Genomic DNA, 16,969 nt, shown 5'->3' with positions numbered 1-16,969 from the left:
CCAAACCAATCAAACCAATCCAAACCAATCCAAATCAATCAAACCAATCCAACCAATCAAACCAATCCAAACCAATCCAAACCAATCCAAATCCAATCAAACCAATCAAAATCAAATCCAACCAAATCAATCCAAATCCAATCCAAATCCAATCAAACCAATCCAAATCCAATCCAAATCCAATCCAAACCAACCAAATCCAATCCAACCAACCAAATCCAATCCAAATCAACCAAACCAATCCAAACCAATCCAAATCCAATCCAAACCAATCCAAATCCAATCAAATCCAATCAAATCAAATCAAACCAAATCAAATCCAACCAATCCAAACCAACCAAACCAATCCAAACCAATCAATCAAATCCAATCCAAATCAATCCAAATCCAATCCAACCAATCCAAACCAATCAAACCAACCAAACCAAATCCAATCCAAATCCAATCCAGTCAAATCTTATCCAATCCAAATCAATCCAAATCCAATTCAAACCAATCCAAATCCAATCAAACCAATCCAACCAATCCAACCAATCCAAACCAATCCAAATCCAAACCCAAATCCAACCAAACCAATCCAAACCAAATCCAACCAAACCAAAATCTTTATCCAATCCAAATCTAATCAAAATCCAATTCAAATCCAATCCAAATCCAATTAAAATCCAATACACATCCAATCCCAATCCAAACCAATTTAAACCAACCAAACCAATCCAAACCAATCCAAACCAAACAACCAAATCCAACCAAACCAACCCAAACCATTCCAAACCAATCCAAACCAATCCAACCAAACCAATCCAACCAATCCAAACCAATCCAACCAATCCAAACCAATCCAAACCCAAATCCAAAGCCAATCCAAACCAATCCAAACCAATCCAAACCAATCCAAACCAACCAAACCAACCAATCCAAATCCAATCCAACCAATCCAAACCAATCCAAACCAATCTAAATCCAGTCCAAATCCAAATCCAAACCAAATGCAATCCAAATCCAATCCTAATTCAATCCAAATTCAATCCAAATCCAATCCAAATCCAATCCAAATCCAATCCAAATCCAATCCAAATCAAATCCAAATCCAATCAAAATCCAATCCAAATCCAAATCCAATCCGAATCCAATCCGAATCCAATCCAAATCCAATCCTATCCAAATCTTATCCAAATCCAATCAAAATACAATTCAAGTCCAATACAAATCCAATCCAAATTCAATTCAAATCCCATCCCAATCCAAACCAATCCAAATGCAATCCAAATCCAATCCAAATGCAATCCAAATCCAATCCAAATCCAATCCAAATCCAATCCAAATCCAATCCAAATCCAATCCAAACCAATTCAAATCCAATCCAAACTAATCCAAACCAATCCAAACCAACTCCAACACAATCCAAACCAATCCAAACCAATCCAAACCAATCCAAACCAACCAAACCAACCAAACCAATCCAAACCAACCAAACCAATCCAAACCAATCCAAACCAATCCAAACCAATTCAAACCAATCCAAACCAATCCAAATCCAGTCCAAACCAATCCAAACCAATCCAAACCAATCCAAACCAATCCAAACCAATCCAACCAATCCAAACCAACCAAACCAATCCAAATCCAATCCCAAACCAACCAAACCAATCCAAACCAATCCAAACCAATCCAAACCAATCCAAACCAATCCAAATCCAACCAAACCAAACCAATCCAAACCAAACGCAACCAAACCAATCCCAAACCAATCCAAACCAACCCAAACCAATCCAAACCAATCCAAACCAATCCAAACCAATCCAAACCAATCCAAACCAACCAAACCAACCAAACCAATCCAAACCAATCCAAACCAATCCAAACCAATCCAAACCAATCCAAACCAATCCAAACCAACCAAACCAACCAAACCAACCAAACCAATCCAAACCAACCAAACCAATCCAAACCAACCAAACCAACCAAACCAATCCCAACCAATCCAAACCAATCCAAATCAAACCAAACCAATCCAAACCAACCAAACCAATCCAAACCAACCAAACCAACCAAACCAATCCAAACCAATCCAAACCAATCCAAACCAATCCAAACCAATCCAAACCAATCCAAATCCAACCAAACCAACCAAACCAATCCAAACCAATCCAAACCAACCAAACCAATCCAAACCAACCAATCCAAACCAATCCAAACCAAATCCAAACCAATCCAACCAAACCAACCAAACCAAACCAAACCAATCCAACCAAACCAACCTTGAAACCCAATCCAAATCCAACACCAACCAACCAAACCAACCAATCCAACCCAATCCAAACCAACCAACCCAACCAAACCAATCCAAACCAACCCAAACCAATTCAAACCAATCCAAACCAATTCATATCCAAACCAATCCAAACCAATCCAAACCAAACCAACACAAACCAATCCAAACCAATCCAAACCAATCCAAACCAATCCAAACCAATCCACACCCAATCCAAACCAATCCAACCAATCCAAACCAATCCAAACCAATCCAACCAATCCAACCAAATCCAACCATTCCAACCAATCCAAACCAATCCAAACCAAACCAACCAAACCAATTTGAAACTCAATCCAAACCAACAACCAATCCAATTCAAACCAATCCAAACCAACCATATCCAACCAATCCAAACCAATCCAAACCAAACCAAACCAAACAAACCAATCCAAATCCAAACCAATCCAAACCAATCCAAACCAATCCAAACCAACCAAACCAATCCAAACCAATCCAAACCAACCAAACCAATCCAAACCAACCAAACCAATCCAAACCAACCTACATTCCAAACCAATCCAAACCAACCAAACCAAATACAAACCAACACAAACCAATCCAACCAACCAATCCAAACCAATCCAAACCAACCAAACCAACCAAACCAATCCAAACCAATCCAAACCAATCCAAACCAATCCAAACCAATCCAAACCAATCCAAACCAATCCAACCAACCAAACCAACCAAACCAATCCAAACCAATCCAAACCAATCCAAACCAATCCAAACCAATTCAAATCAAACCAACCAATCCAAACCAACCTGAAACCCAATCCAAACCAATTCAAACCAATCCAAACCAATTCAAACCAATCCAAACCAATTCAATATCCAAATCAATCCAAACCAATCCAAACCAAACCAAACAAACCAATCCAAACCAACCAAACCAATCCAAACCAACCAAACCAATCTAAACCAACACAAACCAATCCAAACCAACCACATCCAACCCAAACCAATCCAAACCAACCAAACCAATCCAAACCAATCCAAACCAACCAAACCAATCCAAACCAATCCAAACCAACCAAACCAATCCAAACCAAACCAATCCAAACCAAACCAAACCAATTTTGAAACCCCAAACCAAACCAACACCAATCCAATTCAAACCAATCCAATCCAACCCAATCCAAACCAGTTCAAACCAATCCAAACCAATCCAAACCAATCCAAACCAATTCACATCCAAATTCAATCCAACCAATCCAAACCAACACAACCAATCCAAACCAATCCAAACCAACCAAACCAATCCAACCAATCCAAACCAATCCAAACCAATCCAACCAATCCAACCAACCAAACCAATCCAAACCAATCCAAACCAATCCAAACCAATCCAAACCATCCCAAACCAAACCAATCCAAACCAATCCAAATCCAAACCAATTTGAAACCCCAATCCAAACCAACACCAACCAACCAAACCAATCCAAACCAATTCACATATTCAAACCAATCCAAACCAATCCAAACCAAACCAAACCAACAACAAACCAATACAAACCAACCAACAAACCAACCAACCCAATCCAAACCAATCAAAACCAATCCAAACCAATCCAAACCAATCCAAACCAACCATATCCAAACCAACCAACCAAACCAATCCAAACCAAACCAAACCAACACAAACCAATCCAACCAACCAAACCAATCCAAACCAATCCAAACCAAACCAACCAAACCAATCCAAACCAACCAACCAATCCAAACCAATCCAAACCAACCAAACCAATCCAAACCAACCAAACCAATCCAAACCAATCCAAACCAATCCAAACCAACCAAACCAATCCAAACCAACCAAATCCAACCAATCCAAACCAATCCAAATCCAATCCAAACCAACCAAACCAATCCAAACCAATCCAAACCAATCCAAACCAATCCAACCAACCAAACCAATTTGAAACCCAATCCAAACCAATTCAAACCAATCCAAACCAATCCAACCAATCCAAACCAATCCAAAATCCAACCAATCCAAACCAACCAACACAACCAATCCAACCAATCCAACCAACCAATCCAAACCAATCCAATCCAACCCAATCCAAACCAATTAAAATCCAAACCAAACCAATTCAAACCAATCCAAACCAACTACATCCATATCCAATCCAAACCAACCCAAACCACACAAACCAATCCAAACCAATCCAAACCAATCCAAACCAATCCAAACCATTCCAAACCAATCCAAACCAAACCAATCCAAACCAAACCAACCAAACCAAACCAATCCACATCCAAACCAACCAAACCAAACCAATTTGAAACCCAACCAAACCAACACCAACCAATTCAAACCAATCCAAACCAATTCATATTCAAACCAATCCAAACCAATCCAAACCAAACCAAACCAACAACAACCAATCCAAACCAACCAAACCAATCCAAACCAATCCAAACCAACCAAACCAATTCAAACCAACCAAACCAATTCAAACCAATCCAAACCAATCATATTCAAATCAACCAAACCAAACCAAATCCAAACCAAACCAACACAACCAACACAAACCAATCCAAACCAATCCAAACCAAACCAAACCAATCCAAATCCAATCCAAACCAATCCAACCAATCCAAACCAACCAACCAACCAAACCAATCCAAACCAACCAAACCAATCCAAACCAATCCAAACCAATCCAAACCAATCCAAACCAATCCCAAACCAATCCAAACCAATCCAAACCAATCCAAACCAATCCAAACCAACCAAACCAATCCAAACCAATCCAAACCAACCAAACCAATCCAAACGCAATCCAAACGCAATCCAAACCAACCAAACCAATCCAAACCAATCCAAACCAATCCAAACCAATCCAAACCAATCCAAACCAACTTTAAACATAATCCAAACCAATCCAAACCAACCAAACCAACCAAACCAATCCATATCCAAATCAATCCAAATCCAAACCAACCAAACCAAACCAATCCAAACCAATCCAAACCAAACCAAACCAATCCAAACCAACCAAACCAATCCAACCAATCCAAACCAATCCAAACCAACCCAAACCAACCAAACCAACCAAACCAATCCAAACCAACCAAACCAATCCAAATCCAACCAAACCAATCCAACCAATCCAACCAAACCAATCCAAACCAATCCAACCAACCAAACCAATCCAAACCAATCCAAACCAATCCAACCAATCCAAACCAATCCAAACCAATCCAAACCAATCCAAACCAATCCAAAATGCAATCCAAACCAATCCAAACCAATCCAAACCAAACCAAACCAACCAAACTAATCCAAACCAATCCAAACCAATTTAAACATAATCCAAACCAATCCAAACCAATCCCAAACCAACCAAACCAACCAAACCAATCCAAACCAATCCCAAATCCAATCCCAAACCAATCCAAACCAATCCAAACCAACCAAACCAACCCAAACCAATCCAAACCAATCCAAACCAATCCCAAACCAATCCAAACCAACCAAACCAATCCAAACCAATCCAAACCAACCAAACCAATCCAAACCAATCCAAACCAACCAAACCAATCCAAACCAAACCGAACCAATCCAAACCAATCCAAACCAATCCAAACCAATCCAAATCCAATCCAAACCAATCCAAACCAACCAAACCAATCCAACCAATCCAAACCAATCCAAACCAATCAAAATCCAATCCAAACCAATCCAAACCAATCCAACCAATCCAACCAAACCAATCCAAACCAATTCAAACCAATCCAAACCAATTCAAACCAATCCAAACCAATTCATCCAAATTCAACCAAACCAATCCAAACCAAACCAACACAAACCAATCCAAACCAATCCAAACCAATCCAAACCAATCCAAACCAACCAAACCAATCCAAACCAACCAAACCAATCCAAACCAACCAAACCAATCCAAACCAATCCAAACCAATCCAAACCAATCCAAATCCAACCAAACCAACCAAACCAACCAAATCCATCCAAACCAATCCAAACCAATCCAAACCAAAACCAATCCAAACCAAACCAATCCAAACCAAACCAATCCAAACCAAACCAATTTGAAACCCCAATCCAAACCAACAACCAATCCAATCCAAACCAATCCAAACCAACCATATTCAACCAACCAAACCAACCAAACCAAATCCAAACCAACACAAACCAATCCAAACCAATCCAAACCAACCAAACCAACCAAACCAATTTAAACCAATCCAAACCAATTCAAACCAATCCAAACCAATTCAAACCAATCCAAACCAATTCAAACCAATCCAAATCCAAATTCAACCAATCCAAACCGAACCAAACCAACCAACCAACAAACCAACCAAACCAATCTAAACCAATCCAAACCAACCAAACCAACCAAACCAATCCAAACCAATCCAACCAACCCAAACCAATCCAAACCAATCCAAATCCAATCCAAACCAATCCAAACCAATCCAAACCAACCAAACCAATCCAAACCAATCCAAACCAATCCAAACCAATCCAAACCAATCCAAACCAACCAAACCAATCCAAACCAATCCAAACCAATCCAAACCAATCCAAACCAAACCAACCAATCCAAACCAATCCAAATCCAATCCAAACCAATCCAAACCAATCCAAACCAATCCAAACCAATCCAAATCAAATCCAAACCAATCCCAAACCAATTTGAAACCCAATCCAAACCAACCAAACCAACCAAACCAACCAAACCAACCAAACCAATTAATCATCCAAATCAACCAAACCAATCCAAACCAAACCAACACAAACCAATCCAAACCAATCCAAACCAATCCAAACCAATCCAAACCAAACCAAACCAATCTAAACCAACACAAACCAAATCCAATCCAAACCAATCCAAACCAATCCAAACCAATCCAAACCAACCAAACCAATCCAAACCAATCCAATCCAAACCAATCCAAACCAAACCAACCAAACCAAACCAAACCAATTTGAAACCCCAATCCAAACCAACACCAATCCAATTAAACCAATCCAAACCAATCCAAAATGAATCCAAATCCAATCCAAACCAACAACAAACCAATCCAAACCAATCCAAACCAACCAAACCAATCCAAACCAATCCAAACCAACCAAACCAATCCAAACCAATCCAAACCAATCCAAACCAATCCAAATCCAATCCAAATCCAATCCAATCCAATCCAAATCCAATCCAAATCCAATTCAAATCCAATCCAAATCCAATTCAAATCCAATCCAAATCCAATTCATATTCAAATTCAATCCAAATCCAATCCAAATCCAAATCCAACACAAATCCAATCCAAATCCAATCCAAATCCAATCCAAATCCAATCCAAATCCAATCCAAATCCAATCCAAATCCAATCCAAATCCAATACAAATCCAATTCAAATCCAATCCACATCCAATCCAAACAAACTAAATCGAAACCAAATTCAGTCCATACTCAATTCAAGTCCAATTCAATATCAAATGTGTACCAAACCATACTGCACAAGATCCAGTTTTTTTGTTTTTCGATAACGTTTTACATTAAACGGCACTAATATTTTATTTCATTCACTCAAATTAAGTGTTCATGAAAGTCGTCACAATTCAGCTCGATCTTTGGTCGCAAGTTGCCAACCACGCAGTCTACGGAGGGTTTATAAATCGTCTTTCACCTGATAGATCCACATTGCTCGTTGGCATCGGATCGTTTTCTTGAATCATTTTCACCCGATTGCTGTCCGAAAATTTGGGATACGTACCCGGCCCACCGCAGTCGTCTATTTTTTGCGGTGTGAAAGAGTATTAGCCGCATTAGCCTTCCAAATCGTCAATCGAATTGATTAATCATTTTCCATAATTTAATGTACATGCGAGAGAAATACTAATTATTGCATCTTTTCTATTTATTTACAGGTACGACATAATGGAGTATATGTTGAAATGCTTTGCGAAGTGATGTAAAATATGTCTTTATATATAATTGAATCTATACTTCAGAAAAGGTAAACCCCTGATTATGTGCATGTACGATTATGCGAGTTGTATAATTTCTGGCCAACATTTATCACCTTTTTTTATTCTAACCTTCATTAATCCAACCATAGAATTTAAATCCCGTAACTATTCCATTAATCTTGTTTATCGCTTGTTCACCCAACTACCGAATTATTGATTTAATTTTTATGCTACAGACATGAACAGAAATCTAAATCTAGCAAGAACCTCCTTTTTCGGATAGGACCCTTTCTCATCCCACAGCACTAAACTTTCTGCATACTACTACAGCGGCAGCATTGACTGTGAAAAATGACTTCAGATAACGAGGGTTTGACGCAGTTTACACCGTTCTACATTCCAGCTTAGGGGAACGACCTCTGCACCTAAGTATTGTCGAAGTCGTAGTCGTTCGAAAATAAATTGGCTTGTTTAGGGCGACTTTGCTTAAGAGCGATCTGAGCGGTCATATTTCTCCGCTCGTTTTCGTTGTCAGGGTCGTTTACTAAACTACGAACCGAACACATTTCGCCTGCTCGTACCAATCTACCGACTGGCAGGAATTTCCACAGTCATTATGATCTGATTTTCCTCACTCATCCTGCACGGTGTCACTCCGACCGAAACCCAAACATTCACTGCCGCAAAGGTATTACAGCGCAAAAAATATACAGCACTGAAGAAGAACGTGAGAAACGTTTTCCGGCCTTTAATCGAAAGCAATCAATTAGCCGGAGGCAAAAAGCTCTTTCGGGGCGCGCCGCCGCCGATCCCCGTGGTGAATCTGGGGTTTGGCAAGGGAAGAAAAATTAGGGAAATTGCTTTTCGTCGTCGCTCCGGCCGTATAGATTGGTGGGAGACAAACTGAGTGTTGAATTGCGCTTTGAAAGTGACAGGTTGATAACGTACCATAAGGCACAGATCGGTTGGTTGGAGCCAGCCGATGCAAATCAGACGAGGTCCCGGCGAATGCGAGTGGAAAATGTGTCGAATGGTGTTTTGTAATGTGTATTACTCTCTGGTGAGATATATTTTATCGATAATGGAAGGAGTTATTTACTGCCCATATCGTCAACATCACCATGCGATGGCGATGTTTTGCTTTGAGATTAAGATGATTTTATGGCTCCCAAAAGTGCGATTCAAACAGTTTGGACACGAGATATTTCGCGTACACAGGTCGATAAAATATTTCGCATTTTCTATCCAGACGTCTCAGGGTCTAAGGTTAGCCTTGCGAGCAAAAGCGTAGCATTGCCAATCCGGAGATGGGGAGGTTGATTCTCGGTCCGGTCTAGGGATATTTTGGGTTTGAAACATTCTCGACTCCCTGGACGGCATAATCTGTCCATTGTACAAGATACATACCCATCATTTCATAACCGAGGAAATGCAAATAGAATACTACTACGTTCCAGTGGGATTGTAGAACCATAGAAGAAGAAGATCCAGAGGTCGCGTTGCGTTTGGTTGTCGTGAAAGCAGATTAGATTATCTAATTTAGTGTTATGCTTGGAAAAATGTACGTAAAATGCTACTCCAATTCAACTTCACAAACAACATACCGCAACAGAATTCCTACGAGATAAGCAGATAATAATTCGAATTTCCACAGAAAGAGCTTGTAAAACATGTGCGCCTCTGATTTGCCAAGTGGACCAGCTTGTTATTATGCATACACACCAATTTCTTAAACAGTAGGGGAAGAGGCCCCAAAACGCCCCCCCGAGGCAAAACGCCTTCTGTGGTTTCCCTCATATTTATTGTCATTAGGATGGCCGTAACAAAACTAGATCTAAAATTATGTAGATTAGGCGAAAAAAGTTTCAAAATAGTGTATGGGAAGGTCGGAAAAACCGAAAATTTCCACATTTTGAAGAAACATCTAACATTTTGGCGAGGCAAAATGCCCTAGTGGCTTTAACCTACAATGTACTTGCGTCTCCACGCACTATCCATACCAGAATGCTGATTCGCCGACGCGTGGTGCTTTGTTCCCTAGGAGCTGCCAGTTAAAAGGCGTTTTGCCTCATGAGTTTTCCGGCAACAAAATATCACCACTTTTTTGAAATGTGAATATTATCAATATGATTGAGAATTTTGTCATTTTTTTAATGGCATCAACTGGCTATCTTGTTTAACTGTTGCATAATGTAAAAATACCCATGAATAGCGTTACAAATGAGACAATCAAACTGTGTTTGCTTAGCTAGGGCATATTGCCCCCCCTTCCTCTATTTCAGCAAAATGCATTGCTGAGAAGCCAACAGCAATTTTAAAGCTTCTTAAAATCAGCATACTTCTCCAAATTGCTGATTGTTCACCAAATCCCATCAACTGTCAATCTTAAAAATACGACAATTTTTAGTATCTTGTTCATAATTGTCTTTGTGTTACATGTTGTCGTTATCCAATTCCGTATTTTCCGACACTAATTCTGTAAGTATTTTATATCTAATGTATCATATAGACTAAAATAAATACTCCCCCTAAACAATTAGAAATTTTCCATAAACAATTAGGAAATTGCCAATAAAGAACTCAGGGTATGAGCAATAAATAAATATACAATTTCCACAAATAAAACAAAATTTCCTTAAACAATTAAAAAAATTCCACAAAACAAAAATAAATAAGCGCTTTTAAAAGCAAAAATTGCAATTATAAAAGAAGAATTTTCCATTTAAAAAAATAAAATGTTCCACAAAAAAATACAAAATTTCCATAAATAAATCAATATTAGCAATAAAAAATTACAAAATTTTCCACAAAATAAATATATTTTTTCCATAAAAAATAAAATTTTTCCACAAAATGATCAATAAAGAGCAATAAAAAAAATAAGAAAATTTCCATAAAGAAATATAAAAAAGCAATCAAACTGTGCTTTTTTTCATAGATGACTCCTTCTTTAAAAGCGTTTAAAGTTCATGTACAATTTCATAAGCTTTTTACCCTTCTCTAGCTCGCGGTAAACTTTTCAATAGCAAGTGACCCCTCGAACTGGGTCTCAAGGTCGGCTTACTACTGGGCAACGGAGGGGCTTCACGAACAACGTGCAGTTTATTGTCCTTCGAAGGTTACTGGCAGGTTCACATACCCTCTAACTTCCAATCGATTGCCTCCTGCAATAGTGACCTTCGTTTTGGTACTGAACAGTTTCAACTTCAACTTATTAATGAGGTTCTCACTGCCAATTCCTAAAACGGATACTTGGGCTCCACTATCTAGTAGCCCAATCAGCCGAACTCCTGGGACATCTACTCCAGCAAAAGGCCTGTTATCTTCTTCCACCATTACGTGTAGCTCGCTGACATCCGAACAATACGGGACGAACACCGTTGGAGGCTTTTTGGACGGGACTCAACGATCTCCTACGTCGTTCCTTTTGAGTTTTTTGCACAGTAAGGACAATTTTCCTTTCTGTAATTCGGAAATCCGCAAACTGTACAAAACACTTCCTTTGCTGCTAAGCACGAATCATAGTGATGGTATTTTCCCCTGCAGTTGAAGCAAATCGTCCGCTCGGGCACCTTGTAACCTGCGACTCGTTTTTCCAGCGATGTTCTGCTTGACTCGAACCGGTTCCCTTGATATTCTCCTTCCCTTGGCAGACTAGGTTTCTGCTGTATCAAATATTCGGGTTTCTCGTGCGGTCTTCTCCAAACTGGTCTATCTGGTTCTCTGTAGGACGGTGTAACAGACGGCTTCCACCTTCTTTCATCTGGTTGGTTCCTTGGCTGGAACGGTTTGGCTGAAACTTCAGAGAGCTGAATGGGTTTGGGTGTCGAGTCTTGCTCGCGGCTCCGATACATCCACATATTGACCGAGTCCAACTTCCTTCCCCATTGCCTGAGCGCTTTCAACTTACGGACTCCATTAACGACCAGCACGTTCTTGTAGTCAGAACGAAGATTCCTGAAGATGATGTTGAATTTCCTTTCGTCGGACGGTGAAACAGCAATGTAACGGAAAATTTCAACTACGGCATTATAATAATCCTGAAAATTTTCAGAACGTTTCTGCCTCCGTTGAACAGCCTGTTGTTCGTAGTGGAAATCCATGTCAGGTGGCTGGAACTCCAACTTCAATTCAGCAACAAGCTCTCCCCAGTTGTGGAAATCTCGGTTTCTCTTACCTTCCATATACCAGGTTCGAGCATCTCCAGCAAACAGATGAATCGCCTCATTGAACAGCATTTGCTTGCTCAGACCCTCTGCTTCTGCCATAAACTCTACCTCTTCAATAAACTTATTCAACTTCTTTCCGTCATCTCTTCCATCGTACCTCATTCTCTGCTACCGACTGAGGTTTCCGCCTGAGTCCTCGGAAGTTTCCAGCATTCTCCCCGGAACTGTTGCTATTCTCGCTGTCGAACTCGCTGTCATTTTTCCTATAATTTACTTTTACCTGTTTTTTGACCTATTTCTAACTTCTCCTTCTATTTGGATCAAACTACAATCTTTTTCCTCTAAGTCACATTCGTCCGCATATTTTCTATCCTTCTCCTTGTTTAATTGACTGATTGTTGCCTCAATATAGCTATCCACGTGTTCTATTAATTTTTTGAACATCTCCGCAGAACCTTCGACATTCGACTTTATAATTTTCTTTTTCTTTGGGGTACTTGTTCTCACTTTCCCTACTACTTTTTTGATTATCCCTTTCTTCTTCCGCGTATTTTCATCATTATGTCCACTGGAATAGTCCTGCCAGTCGTCTTCAACAAGTTCTTTTTCTTTGTTTTCTTGGACGTCTTCATTGCGATTCTCAGTTTGCAACGAATTCAACATCCGAAATATTTTTCCTTCTAAACCATCTACCTCAAAGTTTTCCTTCAACCTAATCGATCTGAAATACAGGTGAATTAACCTGCTCTGCACTACCGACAGATCGGCTTTCTTCATCCTACTATCATCTAGCTTATCTCGGATTGTCGCTAACTTCTCCGCTATTTGTGCCAACTCTTTCCTACAGCCTTCATCAGAATCAATCACATCAACCGTAAATTTATTATTTTCCCGTTGTTCTTTTAGCTTGTGCCTCAACTTCCGTTTCATATTGTCTCGCGATTCAGCGCTTGAAAACTCGACATTGCGAATCATCAGCTCATGCTCCAATTCATCATCGAGTAGATGATCTGCGTTCATAGAACGGTATTGTAGGAGTAAGGATTCAGAGTTCATGTTAATACTTAATTAGGCACTAATTATAATAAGTTTCAAATTCAAATAATACTAAGCAAAAATTCAAATTAACTAATACTATAAGACAAAAATTCAAATTCAATTCAATTGCAACTTATAAATAATGAAAAATAATGAAAATAAATGTAGTAGAATGTGTGGTTTATGTGTGTTTTTATGTTCAATTCAGGACCTTTTCAATTCAGCTACCAATTTGGTTTTACTTGTGTAAATGATCGAGGTAATTACTTTAAAAAATTTAACTACTTTTGTTTGACGCAGAAAATTTTGCGCTCTTTTCCGACTTACCAACCGGCCACTGTCTTTCAATTTGAAAAATTTTCGAATTTATTTCGAACGGCGTTAGAAAGTGCACGGATGCTACGCAAACCGTTAGGTTGCGTACTCTCCTGCCGCCTGTTAAAAAATCCTTAGATTTTTAAATTCTACACGATCCTCCGATTACCTTTCGTGTGTTGTAATTGGGCGCCAAGTTTTACCCTTCTCTAGCTCGCGGTAAACTTTTCAATAGCAAGTGACCCCTCGAACTGGGTCTCAAGGTCGGCTTACTACTGGGCAATCGGAGGGGCTTCGCGAACAACGTGCAGTTTATTGTCCTTCGAAGGTTACTGGCAGGTTCCCAACGACACGCTACGTTCCCAAGCGGTCACCCATCTAAGTACTAATCGCGCCCGATGTTGCTTAACTTCAGTGATCGGACGAGAGCTGGTGTTTTCAACATGGTATGTTCGTTGACCTTCTAGTTCTGTTTTTTTTAGTTTAGTTTTAGTTGACTTTTTAGTTCTGGCGTTCGTGTGCTTCGGATCGAAAGAAGTAGATTGTTAAAGTGTCCTAGTGATAGAGTGAGTGGTTGAAATACGGGTGTGTGATTAAGTTCGATCAGGACCTTTTGTAGTACCTCACGGTACGAAGCCATTTTGTGTGCCAACCTACGGTTGGCGAAGCACACGATCGGCCTAGTGGTCCCTAGCTGGCCACTACGCCTAATTCGTAAAAGACCATCTGCTCTAGCCGTGCGCGGTTATAATTTACCAAGGAGCGATTCCTCGGGCCCGAACCGTAAAAGAGGACCCCTCTCGGCAGAGTCATTCCGGTATCGTCCTGGGCTCTGTCGATGTAAGCCAAAGAGGAAAGACGCCAGCGTGAGAAGCAGATCGCACCGTCAAGTCAAGACGATCTGCTATACGATCCATCAGATTCCCCTTCCGACTACTACCACCACCCCGCCGGAGGCCCAACCAGACGGCTACAAGATCTTCGGCGAGCGCTCGTCCATCGTCTTCGAGAACACCAGCAACGCGACTTCAACAGCAGCAGTACCGGTACGTCCCTCATCCCACAATTTCCAATAAACCACCCACAACACATTGAAAATCAATAGTTTTTCCAAATTAATTTCCACCCACACTTCAGAAATAGTATATTAAATAAATCCATAGTTTTCATCTACAATAGAATTCATTTTCAACTAACTCGAGAAAGGTGACAATAAACTGCACGTTGTTCGCGAAGCCCCTCCGATTGCCCAGTAGTAAGCCGACCTTGAGACCCAGTTCGACGGGTCACTTGCTATTGAAAAGTTTACCGCGAGCTAGAGAAGGGTAAAAAGCTTTCTTGTATTTTTTTATGGAAATTTTCTTATTACTTTTCTTATTGCTCTTTATTGATTACTAGTCGACCCGGCAGACGTTGTCCTGCATAGTAGGCGAAAATGCGTAGTGTAAGTGAGCCCATGCGAAATGTCCATACGAATCTTTATTTTAGTATTTTTTTATTTATTCAACTTAACTAATGATTATCGACTAAAGAAATATCATATAAATCCGTCGGAAACGATAACGGACATATTTGCTGAAGAAATGGAGATAATCCATCCAACAGTTTTCGAGTTATGCGGATACGAACACAGACCATTTCATTTTTATTATATAGGGTATCTGTTCCCATATTAATAACAGCCCGTATATTAATCCCAACCGTCGATAAACCAAATAAAAAATCAATTTATTTACAATTTCTCACATCGTATGTACACAATAATGGATGGAACACATTCTTTAATGTTTGGAATATTATTCAAGATTTTGTTTGAGTAATGTTTTAATTCACAAGAATCAAATTATTAAAAGATAAAATTAGAAAGCACTTTTATTTGCATTTTCCTACCTTTGAACTGATGGTTTGATGCACTGCTCGATTGCTACTAGCAGATTCATCTGTTTTCACGCCGGTGTTTTCCACCCAATTTCGGGCTAAACAATTCTATCCCTTCAAAATTCACTTCACAGCACATAAAGCGCATCACATTTTCACTATGAATATAATTATATTTTAAAAACCAACGCGATTTCCTATAGTTTGATATAGGTTTCTTTCGAACAACGTCTCAATTATCCTTGTCCGTATTCCAAACTGTTTACATGGCTGGCAGTATCTGCAAGGGTTGCCGACCAACATTTTTATTTTAAAAAAACTTTCATTGTGAAATTCAACTCTTATGTTTGTGAAATAAATTATATCGAAAAGATAAATTATGACAAACACAAAATTGAACTGATAAGATGGAAAACTGCAACATAAACAGGCAATTTTGTAATTATATTTCAACTCAAATACAAAATATTGAAGAATTCGGCATCACTGCAATCATATCGTTACGTATACACACATGTAATAGTGTGCGTATTTTATGTTGGAAACAGTATTATTGATATGGGTACAGGCATAGGATTAACTGTTTTTGAATGTTATTGAAATAGGTGCATGGCGGTAATGATGTTTTTTAGCTAAATACTTCTATAATGTGATGAAAATTTCATTTTTGAAGTTACCAAATTGTTTTCAATTAAAAAATACATGAAATACATGATATAGGAACAGATACCCTAGATTTTGTGGAAAAAAATTATTTTTTATGGAAAAAAAAATTTATGTTGTGGAAAATTTTAAAATAGTTTATTGCGAATATTGATTTATTTATGGAAATTTTGTATTTTTCTCGTGGAACTTTTTCATTTCTTTATGGAAAATTCTTCTTTTATAATTGCTATTTTAGCTTTTAAAAGGGCAGCCCTTACTTTGCACCGTTCAATGTGCAAAAACGATCCATAAAAGAATGAAAAACGATCCGTAACTAACATCTGAATGTTCCATAAAACGATACCATAAATCCATAAAATAGTTCGGGAGATTCCATAGAAAATTATTTTATGATCCTTAAATCTTTGAAAAATGATCCATAAAAACTATATTTTGATCCATAAAATTTCAAATTGCGCAATTTTTATCCTGATGATGATCCATAATTTCAGTAATATGATCCATAATTTTGGTCATATGATCCATAATTTTGTTTATATTATCCATAATGCTTGGAAAGAAGGCCAATTAAAAGAAAAATCTCCATGAAAAACGAGATTCTATTCAAAACGGTAAAAAGCAAAGACATTTTTCTTGGCA

At 38.9% G+C, this 16,969-nt stretch overlaps 1 protein-coding gene and 1 pseudogene across 1 annotated transcript in view; one reads left to right on the top strand and one right to left on the bottom strand.

Moving 5' to 3' along the window:
* The window catches only part of LOC134206487 (proteoglycan Cow-like), a 504,826-nt gene that overhangs the window by 76,099 nt on the left and 411,758 nt on the right, over positions 1 to 16,969 (top strand). The window lies entirely within an intron of this gene.
* LOC134208422 (5S ribosomal RNA) lies at positions 14,128 to 14,246 on the bottom strand (annotated as a pseudogene).

The sequence above is a fragment of the Armigeres subalbatus genome, chromosome 1, assembly GCF_024139115.2.
Source record: "Armigeres subalbatus isolate Guangzhou_Male chromosome 1, GZ_Asu_2, whole genome shotgun sequence".
NCBI lineage: Eukaryota > Metazoa > Arthropoda > Insecta > Diptera > Culicidae > Armigeres > Armigeres subalbatus.
This window is presented reverse-complemented; position numbering and strand designations above follow the sequence as displayed.